This window comes from Heloderma suspectum, chromosome 5 (assembly GCF_057233095.1).
Source record: "Heloderma suspectum isolate Gila_16-S chromosome 5, 16-S_ref, whole genome shotgun sequence".
Taxonomy (NCBI): Eukaryota; Metazoa; Chordata; class Lepidosauria; order Squamata; family Helodermatidae; genus Heloderma; species Heloderma suspectum.
This window is the reverse complement of record NC_139462.1, coordinates 233,889,450-233,907,500: the sequence shown is the minus strand read 5'-3', so window position 1 is coordinate 233,907,500 and position 18,051 is coordinate 233,889,450. Positions and strand designations below refer to the sequence as shown.

The 18,051-nt window shown below is 46.3% G+C and overlaps 1 protein-coding gene and 1 long non-coding RNA gene across 2 annotated transcripts in view; one reads left to right on the top strand and one right to left on the bottom strand.

Annotated features, from left to right (window-relative positions):
• LOC146345370 (zinc finger BED domain-containing protein 4-like) overlaps positions 1-2,560 on the bottom strand; it is a 13,063-nt gene extending 10,503 nt beyond the window's left edge. Inside the window, exon 1 of the mRNA XM_084860044.1 lies at positions 1-2,560. This exon is cut by the window's left edge and continues 1,066 nt beyond it. The gene's annotated coding sequence lies outside the window, so the exon portion shown is untranslated.
• Positions 2,561-5,325: 2,765 nt separating this feature from the next.
• Positions 5,326-16,999, top strand: LOC146345369 (uncharacterized). Its single transcript, XR_014792551.1, has 2 exons — positions 5,326-5,463; positions 8,411-16,999. It is a non-coding gene; the product is annotated as an uncharacterized LOC146345369 (long non-coding RNA).
• The last annotated feature ends 1,052 nt before the right edge of the window (positions 17,000-18,051 follow it).

Below are 18,051 nucleotides of genomic sequence, written 5' to 3'. Positions count from 1 at the left end.
CCACCGCACAACAGAACTCCACCCACAAATCCCCACGCAGACGCAAGCGCAAATGCAGACGACATTCAGGAAGTTAGCAGGAAGTTGACGACAGATTTTGCGGAAGCGGAGCTGCAGCCCTGTTTTTTTTTTTAGTGTGAGGCCGTTAGGTTAACAAGACCAGTAAACGTGAGGATCATCAAGCACAGATACACAGAAATTAATAAAATCACAGTCCCTGTCCCTGTCCGAGAAAACAAGACAGCGGGGAAGCGCACAGAAGGCGGGAAACATATTTCGGGCAGCAACGACAAAAAATACGTAAATCATTACAAAAATAGTGGAAAAGTTCTGGCCAAGGAAATCCACAATGGCGAGAGTACGGCGGAAGCAACGGGGGGATTCCCCCCTATGGAGGAAATCCGTAAGCAATCACAACGTAATATTTACAATTAAGTTGTGATTGTTAATCTTTACGTAGACTACGGCGAAAATAAGGGCAACGCAAACAGCGTTGTCCTTATTTTCGCCGTAGTCTACGTAAATCTTTACGTAGACTACAGGGGTCAAATAAGGAATGCAAATGGTGGCGCCCATGGGCGCCATTTGCGTACGCGCTTTTTTTTCTTCCCCAAAGTCACCCATGATAGGCTGCGTAACGATTTACGTAGCCTATCACGGCTGACTTTGCAGATCTAGCCGTGATAGGCTGTGTAAATCGTTACATAGCCTATCACGGGGTTTTTGTTTTACTTTGTATTTCGCGGCCGGGGAGACGGGACGCTTCTCCCTGGCCTGAATTTCAGCCGGGCGAGGCAGGGCGCCTCCCCCCCCAGCCTCAATTTCGGCTGGACGAGGCGGAGCGCCTCCCCCCCTGGCCTGAATTTCAGCCGGGCAAGGCAGGGCGACTCCCCCCCACCACGAAGCAAGCTTCGAGAACAGGTAAGGGACTTTCGTCCATCCCTAGTCCTTTTTTTGTTTTCAGGTCATCTCTAAGCTTTTTGTGAAGCCACCTTGGCTTCTACTGTTGTCTTCCACCTTTTCTTTTGTTGGAATGGTTTGTAATTGTGCCTTGAGAATTTCCTGTTTTAAAAGCTCCCACCCATCTTGGACTCCTTTTCTCGTTACCATCACTTGCCATGGGACCTTCCTGATCATTGTTCTGAGTGTATTAAAATCAGCTTTCCTAAAAGTCAGGGTACGCGTTTGACTACACTCGGCTTTTGCTTCCCTTAGAACCCAGAACTCAAGTACAACATGGTCGCTTTCCCCCAGAGTTCCTGTAACTGCTACTTCATCCACTAGGTCATCTCTGTTGATTAGGTTCAAGTCAAGGACAGCCGATCCTCTAGTTCCTTCCTCTCCTTTCTGTAGGAGGAAGTTATGTGCCACACAAGTCAGGAATTTCCTGGACGGGCCATGTTTTGCAGAATTCAATATCAGAGAAATTGAAGTCCCCCATTACTACTACATCATGCTTCCTTAAAACATTGGCTATTTGCTTTTCAAAAGTTTCATCCTCGTCTTCTCCTTGATTGGGTGGCCAGTACTAAACTCCAACCATCAGGTTCCTTTTATTCTTTGCTCCATTTATTTTGATCCAGATGCTCTCGATGGGGCCACCAAGCTCATCCTCCTGTATTTCTGTGCAGAGATATGTATTTTTCACATACAGGGCAACCCCACCTCCCTTTCTGTTCCTCCTGTTCTTTTTGAACAAGTTATATCCTTCAGCTGCTGTATTCCAGTCATGAGAGTCATCCCACCAAGTCTCAGTTATACCTATCAGGTCATAATTTCCCTCCTGTATTAAGAGTTCAAGTTTGTTCTGTTTGTTTCCCATACTCTGGTCATTAGTATATAAACATCGAAGACCATGTGCTTCGTAGTCTGGCTTTCTTCCTACATGTGTCTGAAGACTATTATTGGGCGCTATCAGAGCTGTTCTCTCCGTTGCAGTGCATGCGCCTACGTCCATTGTTACCCCCAACATTACATCTCCCTTCCCTGTAGGATTCAGTTTAAAGCCCTCCTGATTAAGTTCTTCATGCTGTGGCCAAACACATTCTTCCCTTCCCAGCAGCCCATCTTCCAGGAAGTATAGCCCGTGGTCCCAGGATCCAAATCTCTCTTGTCGGCACCACCTTCGTAGCCAGTCATTCACACGGAGTATTTCTCTTTCCCTTTCTAGCCCTTTTCTAACTACTGGAAGGTTGGATGAGAAAACTATTTGGGCCCCAAAGTTCTTGAGTTTCCTTCCCAAAGCTTCAAAGTCTGACGTGATCTCTTCGTAGCTCTGCTTGGCGGTATCATTTGTTCCCACATGGATGAGAAGGGATCCCTGTCAGTGGGCTTTATGAGTGCAGGCAAGCCTTCAGTCACATCTCTAATCCGTCCTCCCAGATTAGAGGCTCACAAATACCTACTTTCTTTAAGTATTTTGTCCTGTTTTCCTTGTTGGAAGGATGTTGGAGGCAGGATATGGATGGCATTGCAAAACGTAAGCAGTCAGCTGGGGGAGGTTTAGCTGAAATTAAGCTTATGGGAACAAGAAAATGTTATGGAACAGAAACGTGGTGGGCTTAATTACCTTTATTTTACATCATTTTAAATATTTCTTCATGCTTTTGTTTTGTGAACACATTGGCTCCAGACAGATGTAAGAATCCTCATCGAACGGTGTGGACATCATGGGAAATGGCGTGGTGTAAGAAACCAGGAAGTATTGAATTAAGATGCAAGAGAGAGGGGAGCCAGGGTGGTGCCGGAACTAGGGATGTATGAAAGTCACTAACCTTTTCGAAGGGTAACGTTCACGGTGGGGGGGAGGCGCTCCGTCCCTCCCCCCGAAATTCTCTCCGGCCGGCTCCGCTCCACGGAGATTCCGCAGAGCCGCCAGCCGGGGCCACCCACAGCCGGACATCTGGCCACTGGGCAGCCTGCAAGGACGCAAATGGCGGCTGCCATAGCCGCCGCCATTTGCATCCCTGTATTTTGCCGTGATTCGCAAGTCAGCTTGGACGGCAGCAGGTAAGTGCTCCAAATGCACTGGCATTCAGCCTCACCGAGATCCGTGGCGGAATTCTCTGACATCCCTAGCCAGAACAGAGGTCACCCACTCATTATTGGACCAGGACTGCTATGTCTGAACCAAGCCATTGGTAACAGGAAGGGGTATAAATGCAGTAGTACTGATATGTGGAGTATCTTGTGAACATAAGCAGAGCCCTGCTGGATCAGACCAAGAGGCCATCTAGTCCTTTTGTGGCTGCACCCTAGGCTGGCATCTTCATTGAGCTGCCCACCACAACCCCCAGATCTCTTTCTCGGTCATTCACCACTGGCTCAGATCCCCTCAGTTTATACTTGAAGTTGGGATTTTTTGCCCCAACATGCATCACTTTACACTTGCTTACACTGAACACATTTGCCACTTGGATGCCCATTTGGAGAGATTCTTTTGGAGCTCCTCACAATCCCTTTTTGTTTTAACCATCCTAAATAATTTGGTGCCATCAGCAAACTTGACCACTTCACTGCTCATTCCTAATTCCAGATCATTTATGAACAAGTTGAAAAGCACTGGCCCTTCCTTTTCACCAGTTCCCTCATTTTAGACAAGTTTCCTCCTTTGAAGTCAAATGTGACTGTGTTGGATTTCCTGGGCAATTTTCCACTTAAATACGTATTAAATCTGATAGCACTGTGGTCAGTTTCCAATTGGTTCAACAGTATTTACATACTAGGTCCTGGGCAACACCATTTAGGCTTAACCCTCTGGTCAGTTCCATGACCAGCTGTTCTAGAGCACAATCATTTAGGGAATTGAGAAATTGAGGGCAGGGAATGCTGGCTGGGGAATGCCAGGCATGGTAGGCCTTTGTCTAAACATGCATAGGATTGTGCCTTAACCTATTTGTCATGACTGGAACACGCATTTATCCAGTCAATGTGGGGGTAATCAAAGTCACCCATTATAACAACACCTCCTCATTTTGAGGCCTCCCTGATTTCGTTTTCCATCTCAAGGTCACCCTGAGCATTCTGGTCTGGGGGACGATAGTATGTTTCTAGCACTAATTAGTTTTGGAGCCCAGTATTGTCACCCACAGTGCTTCTGTGGAAGAGTCTACCCATTTTCGGTGTTCTAGTCTGCTCAACACTATGCCCTCTTTGACATTCAGAGCAACACCTCCTTCAGTATGCCCTTCCCTGTCCTTCCTGTAGATGTTATGTCCAGAGATTACCGTATCCCACTGGTTCTCTCTGTTCAGTAATGACTACTATATCCAGGTTCTCCTTTAAAACCAAGCACTCCAACTCTCTCATTTTGGCTCAGAGGTGTCTAGCATTTGCATAGAAACAACAACACACAGTGTGCCTGTGTACACAGAGATGTGGGGTATCACAAAACCAAAAACTGGCTTCACAGCAGTACGTATGAGGAAGATTTCTAAGCCATAGTTAATCACAAACTGAACATGAGCCAACACTGATGCAGCTGCTAAAAAAGCTAATGCAATCTTAGTCCAGGAAAGGGGGTGTGACCACCATCAAGGGCTGCACTTTTCCACCTGTTCCCCACACCCTTCTCCCTGCCTGGAAGCCTTGCCAGAAGTGGCTTCCTGGAAGACAGTGGCTCCAGGGAAGAGATGGTGACCACCATCAAGGACTGAGCTTTTGCATTCCTGAACTCAACAACCAGGTTTAGAACAAGGTTTGCTATATATCAGGATTGTTGTTGTTGTTGTTCAGTCGTGTCCGACTCTTTGTGACCCCACGGACCAGAGCATGCCAGGCCTTCCTGTCCTGCGCTCTCTCCCGGAGCATGCTCAAGTTCATAATCATTGCATCGGTGATGCTATCTAGCCGTCTCATATATCAGGATACAAGAATTCAGAACAGTTCTAAAGGTTCTGCATGAGTCACCGAGTGGCAGATACAGAACCTGCCACATACAGCTCCACCAAAATGTTTGACTCCCCACTGGACTCAATAGGCAGCCACAGACCAAACTGTTCAAGTGCAAGTAGCCCACAGACAGTGAGCATATCGTGCCAGACCTGGATCAGCTACACTGGCTGCCGGTCCATTTCCAAGCTCAATTCAAATGGCAGGTGGTTAACTCTTATCACAGAAAGGCTCCTATGATGGAATTTCTCTTCAAGAAATTCTCATTTAGAAATGTGCTAAACATAAATCAAACAAAATAGTAGAAGTTGGTGCTTAATATCCTCTACCTATTATTGCCATTATTGTAGGCAGGGATGGACAAATCTGTCAATTTCAGTTTCTCATTTTTCCAAACTTAAATTCTGTTCAGAAAATTGTGTTCTGTTGTTGTAGATTCAAAAACCGCTTTTGAGGAATGTGCATTAGGGTCTTTGCAAGAGAGGAGGATGGGTAGAAAATCAGATCAAGCTGGCTCTGCCTACAGTGACCCGTTGGCTCTGCCCCACTCGTCTCAGCTGCCCCTGCCCTAAGGTAAGCAGCAGCACTCTGTACTTGTTCCTTGAGGAAACTTTCTGGGGAACATAAACCAAGCATTCTTCCAGACCTAATGCAGAAAACTTCTATATCTATGCCACAATTATTGAACAGTATGTGGAATCACTAACAGAAATGTGCTGTATTTTTAAAAAGAGGAGCAGCTTACAGAGCTGGGAACAAATGGATTATATTGTCCAGGTTTGGAACATGGATATTGCTTGAGGTGAAAAAGGTGGTGATAACACGAAAAGATGGAGGCGGTCCTATGGGGTTTCATGTCTGAGGGAAGTCAGGTTTCCTTTAGGCCTTTTTACACCTGAATGCAACAATTGGAATTTAGCGGTAAACATATTTCCATCCCTGATTCCAAAGTTGTAGCTGCTTAGCTACATCACAGTACACGATTTGTCCTTTTTGTACAATTCAAGGGTGTAGCATGGAGCTTCAGTATTCCAGCGCATCACCTTCTCAATTATGGTAATCAGTTCCATCACCTGGCGAGACTTTTCTTCTCCTTTAGCCTTATTGTTGAAAGCAATACATCGATTTCCAGCTGTATTAACCAGATCCTTCAGGACTTTATTTGAGTGGTCTAAGTAACTTTGCAGAGTGAGACCATGCAACTTGTCTTCATGGGTGAATAAAATAATCAGAAAAAACTGCCCTTCATACCCAAAAAGCAAGTTTATGTCCTCAATAGTTTTTATGTCCTCTTGTGTGAGCCGGCCAAGACTGCAAACAAAGACTATGGCATGGGGGCCTGGATGGAGAAGTCTGATAGACAACTCTACTTCCCGTCGAAATGCAGTTTCATATGTGTCATTAAATCCAGGAGTGTCAACAACTACAATTTCCCTTCCTGCTATTTTGGCATTTTCTTTCTGACACACTCGAGTTACTGGAGTACATGAGAGGAATGACTGGAATACATCCTTCCCCAGGATGGTGTTTCCTGTTGCACTCTTCCCAGCTCCTGTCTTGCCAATGAGGACAATCCTCAGTTCAGGTCCTGTTGGAGCTGTGAGGGAGATGAAGCCATGTCAGTAAAGCTCAGTGGACCACCTGAAATACCTGCCCTCAAACAATTCCTTGCAGTGTTACTTACTAGCCACATTGGAGGGGGGGGAGGGAGGAGGGATCCCCTCTCCCAAGTGCCACTTGCTGACAGATCAGTTTGCACAGGTGTTTATCTTAGGGAAATATGGTGAGTGTGGATGGGGTGACAAAATTTCCCACCAGAAGCATGAGGGAAAGTGCTAGAGCAAATGGAAATTGAGTCAGAAACAGAGATCGACAAATGTGTCAATTTCACTTTCTCTCAGTTTCTCATGCCCCTCACCCAGCCCCATCTCAAGTTCCTTCTGACCTGTTTCTGCAACAGAAACGTATGTATTTTTGCCCATATTTTCTAATATGCACATTTTTTGTGTTCAAAGCTGCCTAAGATACACTTTCTACAAAGAATTTTTCTTAATATAATGCTATTTTTACATCCCCCACCTAATATATGCATTTTTGAATACACTATTTCTTCAGAGCACTGTGCCACAGATTCTGAACACTGAATTCCTGAAGGATTACTTTTTTTTCCAGTTTGCACATTAATTCAGGAAGTGTAAATTTGGGGAATTCTTATCAAAATGCGAACGGAATGAAAACTCCCCCCCCTCCCTCGTCAGGAAGTGGCCAATTAGTGGAGGGCTGATGGTAAGAGATTTGTTGGGCTGATGTGGCCCATCAGCCGCTTGCCGAGGCAGATCTGTTGATCCCAAAGTGATTGGACTTATTTTGTTTTAATACACCATTTCTCACCTCATTCCCTGGGCTCCCAAAGGATCTAATAATTCTAAAAACTACTGATGTCACAACCATTAGATCAGGAGTACTTGTGAAAGCCAGGACAGGTATTCATGCAGGGAACCCTGACCCAAAGTGTGAAGGCGAGGCGCTCCAAACTTTCGGACCTGTGGTCACATTTGGCACTTTGAGAAACTGCTGTGGGCACCAGCACAAAATGCCGAATCTGTAGATCGCCACTTTGGAGTCTACCTGTTGCATCTATGGATCTTAGGCTGTCTCTTATTCAGCAAAAACTTCTGTTTTGTGTTTATTGGATCCCACCACATCTCTTTAATAAGGGATTGTCTGATTAAGCTAACTGCTGGTGATGCAATACAGGTAATGTTTCTTTTAAATGTATGTTCTGGCGATGTCCAGCAGTTGCTTCTTTTTGTGTGGAGGTTATTACACGGATACATTTTGTACTGGAACAGTCTTTAATGTTCATTGGTGTACAGGCTTTTAAATTATTTACCTGCTTCACAGAAATTAACAAATGGTCAGTGTAGATGGATTCTCCGTGCCTTTTGACAACTAAAAGTCTGATAGTACAACATTGGAATGCTAAACACCCACCTCCTATAATGCAATCTATTGAGGATCTCACACTGCTTTCAGTATTTGAACAGGTGGCATGCATTTCATACAAATCCATGTGCATGTATTTAAAAGATGGGAAAAAATTTTTTTTTAAACAGTTGAGGTGCCTGTGGGAACCACGTTGGGGACCCCTTTGCGGGTGCCATCGGGGCTGCCCAGGGGTGCCATGATGACCCCAGGCATCACATTGAGGACCCCTGTGTTAAGGGATTTAAAGTTCAAAACCAGCACATCATATCGAGCCCAGGAACAAATTAGCAACAGCAGGGGTAGCGCTAGGAACGTGACAGGTTTGGGACACCCCATAGGACAAAAAATTGCACAAATTTGCATATGCAAATATATGTGTATAATTAGAAATAATTACAATGATTTTATTTTTTTAGAAGGTGGGGTAATTGACCTTTTACTTGCTTGCAGGATAAAACTGTGCAATGTCCCAATTTGTGCTTGCTTAAAACTTACCCTCCGTTAAAACCCACTCATTTCCTTGGTCTTTCAGGCCCAAATCCAGACGGGCAAGATGGAACGCCTGGGTCCAGCAAAGAGCTGTATAGCACCTTAAACATTTCTTGATTAATTGCAAACAGAACATGATGCATTGGCAAGGGACTGTGTGGGAATGTGTTGTAAACTAACCCATGCTCTTCGTCCGCAAACCTACACAATTGCTAGGGAGTACCCCATTACACACTGTGGGATTTTTTTCTGAGTAAATTCTCCCCTAGGGATGGACGGACCTGCTGAATCCACGCTCAGCAGGCGCTTGAGGACCTGCTACCACCGTTTGCCCACGTGAGCCCATGGAGGGCTCGGCAAGTGGTCTGGGAGCGGCCCGCAGCAGCCCGCTGCTCCAGTGAGCCGCCATTTGCATGGCAGACGGGGGCTCCAGATGTTCCTATATCTAATGTGGTGCAAAATGGCAGCCGCAAGGGGCCACCTCCACAACATTAGAGAGACAAGGGCAGAAAGTCAAGGCTGCTCATGCGGCTCGGCGGATAGGGGTGGAGGCTCACTGAGCTGGGCTCAGAGGGGTGAGTGGGGGGGAGCCCGACAGACTCCTGGACCCAGTCGGGCACCGGCAACATCCCTACTCCCCCCCCCCAACCCCATCAGCAGCAAGCACAACAGCACTGGACAGGAACCTCGGGACTGGAGGATGCTACTTTGGCACGCCTGGTCCCCAGACCACGTGAGCAGGCAGAGAGAGCTGCTGCCAAAGGTGGCTCCACATTTTATGTCAAATACTTCTTTTGGTTGTTTCTGGAATTCTAGAACACTTTTCTTTTTTCTTTTCTTTCACAATTGTTGCTTCTAACTTCTTGAAATCCTAAAATCTCTACCAAATGTTGCAAAATTAAGTTTTGAGCAACTTCATCATCATACAACTCTGAAAGTACCACAATCACAGTTGGATACCTTTATTAGGACTAACCAGAATTCCTAATAAAGGTATTGCTCAACTCTGGATTTGTTTTTGTTTTTTCTTTCTCATGGACCACAATGGCTACCTTTGTTTTTGGTTGCTTGTTATCTTGAATTACCAAAGGTATCAGTCCCCAGGTTTCTCTCTAGATCCAGATATTGGAACTGTTTTCAGGGTGGATAAGGAAGGTTGCAGCTCTGAGCACATTTACTCAGGAGTAGGACTTCAATGCTACATACACTTACCTGGAAGTAAATTCAGTAGGACTTACTTCTGAGGAAACATGATTAGGATTACACAGTAAATTTGATGTAATCCTGAACATGTTTCCCCATTTTTCTGTACCTCCAGTTGTTTCCCTGCCCCACAGAATTTCCTGTACAGAATTTCCTGAGCTTCCATTTCCCACCCCACAGGATGGCCCCAAGATACGTTGCTGCCTGAGCCAGAGCAGTTAATGTTCCCCCCTCCCACACCCAGTTGGTGCAGAACAGTACTCAAAGCCAGTGAAGTTGTTTGTCCCCTGAGGCAGAAAATCCTACAAGCACCTCTCCCCTTCCTTGGCAGTAAAAATACGATAATAATAAATTAATTAAATAATGAATAAGTTGCTGCTCTTTCATGATGTCCCAAATCAGCTCTTTGAAGCAGCTGCCTCAGGCTCTAAAATGTGCGTGTGTGTGTTTTAAGGACCCTGTCTCCTAAGGACACCCCTATTTGTAAAAAGGGATGTGTGGACAGAGGAGAGGAGGGCACTGATTTGGGGGAGGGGGAGCCCTCAGGCAGAAAGGTTCCAGGGAGTCATCAGGAGGGGAAGCACATGGGGGCAAAAAGTCATCTAGTCTCAGGGAATCAGATGCAACTGCGATTGTCAGGGCTCCTGTATTTATTTCAGCAAGTGCCATTTTTCTCCAGTTACATGAAAACCAACATCTTTCCAGAAATCACTCTGTTCAGTAGACTCCAGTCCATGAAGCTTATTATGCCATGGTAAATTTGTGAGTCTTTAAGGTGCCACAAGGCCTTGTGGCTTTTGAACAGAAGCTGGCAAGAAGCCCATATCCTCCTCTGACATCTATTCACCTGTCTCTAGCCTAGTGCAAAATCCCGAAGCCAAGGAAGACCAGGAACCCACCAGAATCTGGCCCCATGGATCGTGCAAAAAGCAGGTGCGCTCCGGAAAGATGACTACAGAGCCACGGAGCTCCAGCCACTCTCAAGCCTGCCAGCAAGCCAGGGCAAGCCATACACTTGCCCCAGATTCAGACATTGCTGCTTATTCCACTCCTTTTTGCAAGCAAGCCCACTTCTGTTTTCTCCCAAGGAAAGGGGTCTGGACCAGCTTGGAGGGCCAGTCTCAGTTTCAGAGACTCCATGTGTCTATTCCAGTGAACAGACAAATCTGGGACTTTGGTCCACCCCTCTGCCACTGACAGCCACCCAGCTCCAAGGGAGTGGTGAAGCTGGAACGAGCCATAGTGTTGGATTCCACATCATCTCCAAATTGCCCAAATACTGTGTCTGTTAAGGGTGTGGCCCTTAGCTGTAATTTCCCAGCATTTCCAAGCTGGAGTGAACATGGGAAGCCACATTTTATGTCAAATACTTCTTTTGGTTGTTTCTGGAATTCTACTGGACACTGAAACCAAAAGTTGTTTTTGTCAATAGATTTGACCTTTAAAACCCTAAATCAGCCTTTCCCAACCTGGTGTCATCCAGATGTTTTGGACTTCAGCACCCATCAGCCCCAGCCAGCATGGTCAATGGTCTGGAATCGTAGACGTTGGAGTCAAAAATCTCTGGAGGAGACCAGGTTGGGGGAGGCTGCCAAAAATGGCTGCTTGAAAGATTGCCTGTTCCCGCATGAATCTTTGAGGTCTGCTGCAGAAGCCCTTCTTTTCATGCCCTGATGGTTGGCACCTGGAGCAAGGGCCTTCTCTGTGGCCACCCTGGAGGAAGGGATGACCCAGCAAGTCTCCTTTCCAGGCACTAAGGAGTCCCAGACCTGCCTTGCGTCAGCGAGGTTGTTGCAGGCCAGTCTGACTCTTTTTGGAGGTGGGACAGATTTTGAGGGTTGGGGGCATGAAACCCATGGTGCACCTCCCACGTTCCTGCTGTTGCCAGCTGCCATTTTAAAACTCACATAGATAGGGTGCGATCCTATGCATGTTTAGACAGAAAAAAGTCCTACAATTCCCAGCATGCACCACCCACCATGGCCAGCTGGAGGGACAGTGGGAGCTGTAGGAGTTTTTTCTGTCTGCACAGGCATAGGGCTGCACAGCTTAACCTCAGGGCTGTCATTTCCCCTACTATGTCCCTCATGATGCGGCGTTCTTCCGGCCATGACGGAGACCAGGGGCCTGTCCTCATGGGTGATGTGCTGCAGATGGGACTGTTTGGAGATCCTTTGTGGCACATGCTCTTGTGGCCAGTCTGCTGCCACCCAGAGTTCACCTGTGGGGAAGTCGCATTTTTGCAGGGTACTTTTACTCTCTCTTTTTCTTTAACGCGGCTCCCCTGTGGTTCAGCTGCTGCCCATCCTTCTGCTTTGAATTCTGTATGATCGGGCATTCCTGGGGGGTGTCTTTCACCTAGGGATGTACGAAAGTCACTTACCTGTTCGCGGATTATGCTGATGCTGGGAGGGGGAGGCGCTCCATCCCGCCCCCCGAAATTCTGGCCAGAGGGGGAGGCGCTCCGCCCCCCCCCCCCCGAATCCTGGCCGGCTGGCTCCACTCCGCAGGGATTCTGCGGAGCTGCTGTCCGGCTCTGCCAGTGGCCGGACATCCGGCCGCTGGCTAGCAGGGACGCAAATGGTGGCGGCCATAGCCACCGCCGTTTGCGTCCTTGCAGTCAGCCGTGATAGGCTACGTAAATGTTTACGTAGCCTATCACGGCTGATTTAAAAGAAAAAAAAAAAAGCGCATACGCAACCATTTGCATTCCTGATTTTGGCACGTCTTAGCCTACGTAAACATTTACATAGACTAAGATGGCGAAAATAAGGAACACAAATGGCAGCGCCCATGGGCGCCGCCATTTGCGTACGCGCGTTTGTTTGTTTTTTTAATCAGCCGTGATAGGCTACGTAAATCTTTACGTAGCCTATCACTTTTTTTTGTTTTTGTTTTAAACTTGGAAATGGCAGCAGCCGGTTGGAAGACTGGCCGCCGCCGCTGCCAGGAAGATCCACCCCAGCTAAGTCCCGTCCCGGGGGGCGGGGGGCCGTTCCGCCACTGATTTCGGGGGGCCGAATACGCTGGCATTCAGCCTCCCCGAGATCCGTGGCGGAACTTTCGTACATCCCTACTTTCACTTGGCTGTGATTTCAGTAACCTAGGTAACTAGAATAACTTGCCTGCCCTTTCCAACTCATCAAAGCACTAGAGTGCTCTTCTGTGCCTTCAGAGTCACGCTGAACTTCCTTTTCACCAGTGGGAGTAACTAGCTTCCCTTTCCCAGCCCATCCCCATTGAGAGCCTTCTCTGACGCTGGTTTTACTTTGCTGCTTCTCTGCATGGAGGCAAAGGGCTGGCTGGAGTTGCCTCCCTTGCCTAACGCAGCCGCTGCGGTCTCTGCTGGCCACCTCCTCTCCTCTCTCTCCTGCATTCTTTAGTTTTCACTGTATCATGGTACTGGTACAGCGAAATACCAGGGCTACAAGCTCCCGTTCCTCTGGACACCTCCTCTCACTAGATAGCTAGTGTTTGAAACAGCACAGTCTGATTTTCTCAATGGGAAAAAAGATGCTAGAGTCTCAGTGGGGGGAAAGCAGGCAACAGAAGCTGATGACTGAGAATGGGTGAAGCAGCTAGGTCACTGTATTTACTCCCTGGAAGTGCGCAACTGGGGTTTTATGACTGGGCAACACAAGCTGCAGACTCTGAATAGGTGAAGCAGCTAGTGTTTCTCCTGGAAAAGGAGAAAGGGGGTGGGAGCTCGAACTCCCTGTTGGCTGGAATTGGGCAAAATTGCACTGATGGGGTGCTCTCATGGGGAGCCTTCAGATGCTGTGGGAGATAACATGGAAGCTAGGGGGGAGCCTGGACAGGAGTAGGAAAAAAGCTTCTCTCATTGGTTGAGCAGCCCCTGCCAGTTTGATGACGTTCAGTTCTACTCCCCCCACCCAACCCAGAAGTATGTTGCTTTCAAGCGCTGTGTGACTGGTGAAAAGCGGATTTGAAGTATGGTACACTCGGCTTATCTTACTTTGTGTGTCCTTGACGGTCCAAAGCCGATTCCACGAAAATCCAGAAAATACTCTAACGTGCTTCTCATTCTGTTGTTGTGAAGATCCCACCCCCCACCAGGTTAAGGCCTTTCCCCCTTTTAAGTAACTTCTCTCTTACAGTCTGGGCCCCTCAGTCTAAAATCCATGTTCTAATTTTGATTTTAATAAACTTTATTCTTTTACATTATTTTAATGTTGTATTTGCTCTGTGAAACACCCCAAGAACTTGTGTTATGGGACAGCTATATAAATACATTAAGTAAGTAAATAAATATCAAAACTATTTCTATACTGCCTTTCTGAATCCCACCAAGGCAGAGTACATAAAAATTGAAAAATAAAGCAGTAATCAAATAATGGCATATCGGAGCCCTAAATGCAACCTAAAAACCATTATAACCATTTTAAAGGCCCAGTTAAAAAGATGTGCCTTGCCCCCCCCCCCCCAAATGCAGAGAGAGTAGAGACCAATTGCAACTCCCAGTGGGGGTCACTTCAGAATTTGTGTGTGACCTAGGAGGAAGCCCTTTCCCATATGCCTGACAAGCAGCCCTCTGCAAGCGAGGGTGTCTTCACAGGGCTGTTCCTGCTGTTCCTAATATCTGGGCTCGCTCATAAGGAGACTGATGATTCCTTGGATAACCAGGCCCTAAGCTGCAGAGAGTTTTAATAAATAAGTAAAGTTTAAATGGTGGCTGGTAACAATAGCAAGTGGAGCCCTCCCTGCCCCCCAAATTCCCTCCCCCATGCCAAAGAAAGCAGGCATTTTCACCCCCTCCTCAAAATTCAGGCCTAACTGTTGGGATTTAGAAAGCTCAGGCCACCCCTACTTCACACCAGCCCTGGGACTTCAGGCAGCAAGTTGAAATTTCTGTTATTAGCCCAGGCATTTAATGCTTGAGCTGCTTTGCTGCATCCACTGAACTGCTGCTAGGCTTTGTTTTGTTATAGCTTTGATAACATTTCAGTGCAGTTTTCCCTGACCACGGTGCCTTCTGTTGGGTTGGACTACAACTCCCATCCTCCCCAGAAGCACAGCCATTGTGGAAAGGCAGGCTTAAAAATAAATAACCAGGTGGTTAGCAATCCTGCCCCGACCTGTGGACCACGTCCTCCCTCAGGGTGCCTTTCTAGAGGCTGCTACCTAGTTCAGGGGAAACGCGATGGCCCACCATCAGCCTCTCCACCATTTCTGGCTCACTGAAGGTTTGATGCTCAAGACGAAGGACGGTCAGAGGGCCTGATGGTCTGTGGAGGGTACCACAGGCCACAACAGAGGGAAGGGCCCCAAAGAGAGGCAAAGAGGGTTGAGGGCAGCTGTACAGCTGCTGCTCCTGCAGGCAAAGGCACATAGAGAGATGAGTGAACCGGCCAGGGGCCAAGGAAGGATTGGCCGCATTCAGGGCCTGCAGAGTGCAGCCCAGGGACAGGAGAAACAGTCACACATCCAGGAAGCTTCCAGGTGGATCTGCCTGTGTGGGACAATATTGCCTGTGGCGGTGGCTCTCCAAGGCCTCAAGAAGGGGGTCTAACCCGTTCCTGCTACTATCCTTCAAGCAGGTGATGCCAGAAACTGAACCTGGGCCAATTGTATCTCCCTCAGGACAGCATTCCAAGGTCATGGAGCCACCACAACAGACCCTTTTTAAGTGCCCTGGACTTTAGGAAATGGCCAATTTTGCTTTATTGGTCTCGTTGGGAAGACAATTGAGAAAATGCTAAGCCACCTCTCATAAAACAATATAGGATGTCTTATTATGAAATGCAAGTGCCAAATGTTAATAATAATTAGGAATTTGAAAATGCAAATACAGTAAGTAAAAAGTAACTGTATTAAAGGGAAGGTCCACAAAGAATTCTGGGTAACTGGCATAAAAATAATGATCAAGGTTGACCTGGATAAGAGAACTTGCCGATTTAAAGCCCTGTCACTTCAGCCAAAAAGTTATTTGAGTAATGAACATGTGAGAGACTGTATTATTCCAGGTCAAAATCGTACTTAAAGTTCTTGCTTATCAATTAATGTGCAAAACATATTGTGTAAGGTATACACATAAAAAAGCATGATACAGAGATGTCTAGGAAAAATTACAGACTTTGATTTAATTAGCGAATTTGAGAAAGGAGTGATCTTCTCAAAGGTATAATTCAAAATTGATCCTATCGAGCCTGAAAGTGTATGTGTAAGCCTTTATTGTATGTTCTAATTTTTTAGGAATGTTTAATAACAATGAGATAATTAAGAGTGTGAGCCCTAATTTATGGGACAGTAGATAATATTGGCTATGAAGTCATTTCTATGAAAAAAAGGATAAGTATGTGCTGATTTTAGAATGTGGGAGCTTCTTATTAGAAGGTCACCAGGCCTGTGTACCTGGCCAGATCTACACTTTGCGTCGTAGCATTACAATTCTATCATGGTGACGCTATATCCCTCTTGTGCATTTATACCTCATAGCACACTCAATATAACACCTGTTGAAGTATTTTGGATAGTACAGAATAAAAAGTGAGAAATAATGCTAGAAAAGCAGTATATGGAATGTGTAATATGCCTCAACAGTGCACTTCAATGCCTATAAAAAGGACTGGTGTAGATCTAGCCCCTATTCAGTACTAAATAGGGAACATGGTACTTAGGATGAGATCTCTACTTTTTAAGGTAGTAAGATCTAAGGATCTTTAGCTATTCTCTGTTTAACAGAAATAAATGTTTTTATATGCACATTATATTTTAATGTGATGTTACAAGAGTATTTCTAATAAAAATGAAAATGGATCAAAAAGATTTTCCTTTACTAATTCTTGTTAGTACAAAACCAAAACTGAATCTACCGAAAACCATTTTTGGCGCACGCTTCGTTTGAAGTGTATTGATCAGCTATGGGTAGTTAACTGGCAGCCAAAGGCTTCCTGAATGCTGGAACTACAGATTAATAACACTCAGCAAAGGCCCCAATCTGTAACATTCATGCATGCATTATGCACTTCTACCGATGGAATGCATGATGTAAATTATGTAAACAGATATACATGGAGAAAAAAATCCGACTGAGCCATGGTTCCTCTCTTGTAACAAAGAAGGGTGTCTCTGGGCATATGCCAAATTGCTTTCCCCTCATCAATGAAATCTAGAGCTGTCCCCACACACTGGGAATCATGGGAACAGACTTTGAAACATTTTTACTGTCCATTTCCTCCATGGAGCTCAGGGTTTTAGTCTCTCCATAATCCCATTAGGGCCGAGTGAGTCATGGGCTGGCCAAGGACACCTACCAAGCTCGCTGCCCAGACTTTCCTCTGCCACTTAAGAATGGGGGGCGGGGGGAGATGGGCCAGCCATTGCGCCCTTGTAATAGGCCTCCTGAGGACAGATTCTAGCTCAAGCACGGGCCCCTCTGACACCGCCTTCAAGTTGTTAGTACAGACAATGCATTGGTTCAAAAGTCTGGAGCTGGGATATGGTGATAACTGTCTGGAGACTCACCTTCAGGCTTATCAGCCACAGCAGCCATGTCAGCTCTGCTGCCCTTTGAGGATAAGCCACAAAACTCTTAGCATTCAAGGCTGTCCAAAGATCCTGGAGCAAAACACCAAAAGTATTTCGTTAAAAGACTAAGTGATGTTCAGTGTTGCACCCATATTAGCGAAGTGAAAACCCCAACTGAATTCAATAAATTTCCTGTCACTGGCCTTCAGAGTGAATATTAAGATTTTGGAAATTCACGGATAGTTCCCCTTATGAGTAAGTCAGGACACTCAAGGTGTCATGGGAGGCAATGACAAAAGAACATAACGTAACGTAAGAACATAAGAAGAGCCCTGCTGGATCAGACCAAGGGTCCATCTAGTCCAGTGTTCTGTTCACACAGTGGCCAACCAGCTGTCAACCAGGAACCCACAAACAGGACATGAGTGCAAAAGCACCCTCCTACCCATGTTCCCCAGCAACTGGTGTACATAGGCTCACTGCCTCTGGTACTGGAGGTAGCACATAGCCATCAGGACTAGTAGCCATTGATAGCCTTTTCCTCCAGGAATTTGTCCAGCCCCCTTTTAAAGCCATCCAAATTGGTGGCCACCACTACATCCTGTGGTAGCGAGTTCCATAGTTTAACTCTGCGCTGCGTGAAGAAGGACGTCCTTTTGTCTGCCCTGAATCTCATGGGAGGACCCCAGGTTTTGGTATTTTGAGAGAGGGAGAAAAATGACTCCCTGTCCACATTCTCCACACTATGCATAATTTTGTAGACCTCTATCATGTAGACCTCCCTTCACCCTCCTTTTTTCCAAGAGAAACAATCCCAGCTGTTGTAACCTTCCCTCATAGGGCAGATGCTCCAGTCCCTTGATCATTTTTATCGCACTTTTGTGCACTGTTTCCAGCTTTACAATATCCTTTTTTAAGTGTGGTGACCAGAACCAAACACTGTATTCCAAGTGTGGTCACACCATAGATTTTTATAGGGGCAGTATGACGTTG